Here is a 3,084-nt window from a genome sequence, read left to right on the forward strand (position 1 = left end):
GACCACCCCTCGTAGGTCAACAGGGGAGACACCCTTTTCGATGACTTATGGAGCCGAGGCTGTTATTCCTTTGGAGACTAGGCTTCCAACGCTGAGAACGAGTTCTTTCACTCCGAGCAACAATGATGGGCTGTTAGGGAAGAGCTTAGACTTAATTGAAGAGCGAAGAGAGAACACTATGGTCCAACTGGCGTATTATCAACACAAGCTCAAGTAAGGGTATGATGCCAACGTGAAGCTAAGACCATGGGCACTTGGAGACTTGGTATTAAGAAAGGTTTTGGGTACTGCAAAGAAACCCGCGTGAGGAAAGTTAGGGCCCAATTGGGAAGGACCATATCGCATCACCTTAGTGGTTGGAATATGTGCATATTATCTTGAAGATCTAGATGAAAATATTGTACCACGCCCCTAGAATGTAAACAACCTAAGAATGTATTATTATTAATAAAAGTTTTCTCTGCCATATTTTGGTTTATTACATTATGCGTCATGTGTCCTACTATTTATTTGAATATCAAACAGTACATTGGTCATATCTGGATCCTCAGACTATATACCTTGGGTTTATTGATATTTTCAATAATTTTTCTAAGTATTAAACAGAACCTTAGTTATGCTTGGCTCCTCGGATCACATGCTTTGGGTAAATTAATACTTCATGTCATTTCCGCTAAGTATTAAACAAAACCTTAGTTATGCTTGGTTTCTCGGACCACATGCTTTGGGTAAATTAATACTTCATGATATTTCTCTAAATATCAAATAGAACTTTGGTCATGCCTGGCTCCTTGGACCACATACCTTGAGTAAATTGATATTTTAAATTATTTTTCTATGTGTTAAACAGAACCTTGGTCATGCCTGGCTTCTAGGACCACATACCTTGAGTAAACTAACACTCTCTATCATTTTTTTTTTTAAGTGTTAAACAGAACCTTAAGTATGCCTGGTTCCTCATATCACATGCTTTGGGTAAATTAATACTTCATGACATTTCTTTAAATATCAAACAGATTCTTGGTCATGTCTGGCTCCTTGGACCATATACCTTGGGTAAATTGATATTTTAAATTTTTTTTCTGAGTGTTAAACAGAACATTGGTCATGCCTGGCTTTTAAGACCACATACCTTGGGTAAACTAACACTCTCTATCATTTAACTAAGTGTTGAGTAGAACATGGGACATGTCAGGTTCCTCGGATCACACACCTCGAGGAAAACATTTGGAAAGCTTACCCTAGGTCTTGATTAAAGGATTCGAAGGATACATTAATAAGATACTCTTAAAGGGAAAAACCTCAGGCGCCCTCTTTCTTTATTAAGCATTTCATTTGTCTCTCAGGATTTAGTCATTTTTCTCACCATGTACACATGTTTAATTTATTTAAGTTAACGGCTAGTTATTACTGCTAGCTTTTGTCAAAGTGTGGGTGTTCACCTTTGGAGGCATCATCGGTTTAAGGTCTCAGCAAAGAGCAAAACAAGGATTATAGTCAACCAAAAATAAGTATTGTAAGAAAAATAAAGATTCAGAAAATAAAGTTGAAATCTTTTCATTAAATAAAGGAAAAATACATTATAGACAATAGCAAACTGCCAATATAAAAGAAGAACTACAAAAGGAAAATAAAATCCTAAAGCTAAACCTTGGAATTGGGAGGAGGGTCTTCTTTGTTGCCGGACTGGGAGGTAGGAGCATCTTTGGTCTTGGGATCAACCTCCTTGGACTTGTCCTCGGCCTCCTTTGCCTCGATAGTAGCGTCCTTGGCCTTGGCAGCATCCTTGGCCTTAGTGACGTCCTTGGCCTTGACAGCATCCTTGGCCTTGACAGCATCCTTGGCCTTAACAGCGTTCTTGGCCTTTGGCGGAGGTTGGACCTCCTTACCCTTGCCCTTATCCTTGGCCATCTCAACCCCCTAGCCTTGGTCACCAACTTGGCTAGGCCCTTTGGGGACCTCGGGAGGGGGAAGAGAGGCCTGAGTGATAAAGGGCGGCTCAATTAAGAGTGGTGTAAGAGCAGTGGAAGGTGGGAGTTCGGCTGGAATCTTGCGAATGTTAGGAGGGTAGTAGATGTTTCCAACCTCCCCCCACTCTGAGGTAGCGGGGACTCCTGCAAGGTTGAGGGCCTCTAGCCACACTTCCTTGTAGTAGTCCCTGTAGACCTTGGCCAACTCATCTGCCAGTTAGACCTCGGTCTCCTGCACCCCAAGTTCGTAGGATGCTTGCTTTAAGGCCTTTGTGGCTTCCTTGGCCATCCGAGTAGCGGCCTTAGCTTTCTCTAGATCAGCACTTAACTCCAGGACCTGCTGCTTTACTGTGGCTAGCTTTAGCTTTCTCTAGATCAGCACTCAACTCCAGACCTGCTGCTTTACTGTGGCTAGCTATATCTCAGCATGGTAGAGCCTTTTACGCTGGTCCTCAGCATAGTCCTGGGCATTCTTCAAGCCCGCCTCGGCACTCATACACACCCTCTCCTCGGCAATCAGCTTAGTGGTAAGATTTTTATTCTTTTGCTTAGATGCACCCAAGGCCTTACTGGTCTTGGCGCGAAGGTTGGCCTCAACCTTGGCATCATTTCAGGTATCGTTGACCCACTCTTTGACTACAAAAACTTCCTAGATAGCCTGCACAAAAACAACAAGGGAATACCATGTAAAAAAAAAAATTATATATATATATATATAGTGAAATAATAATTAAAAAAAATGGGAAGGGCAACTTAGCATTTAAACTAAAGGATATGATTGTGAACCTACCAGGCCTAGATCCTTTTTCAGGGACATAAAGTGCTCTGGCTGCCTCATGTGCCTCAGAGCAGACATATCTTTCGGTAAGAGGAGGGGCTGCTCTAGGGCCTCAGCCACGTAAGAGGAGTGCTCTCTTTGAAACTCCTTAATAGAGGAGTTCCATGGAATGGCTGCTCCATCTAACTCCAGCTGAAGAGCCCAGGTGTGATGTTGTTGGTGCACCTCGGCCACATCTGGATCCTCCCTGCTCTCCACTGAGGAGGCCCGTCCTTTGCCTTGGGCCATTTTCTGCTCCTTGGCCTCCTGGTAGATCACCTCACCCTCCTTCACTTC

Source organism: Quercus robur, chromosome 3, assembly GCF_932294415.1.
Source record: "Quercus robur chromosome 3, dhQueRobu3.1, whole genome shotgun sequence".
Taxonomy (NCBI): domain Eukaryota; kingdom Viridiplantae; phylum Streptophyta; class Magnoliopsida; order Fagales; family Fagaceae; genus Quercus; species Quercus robur.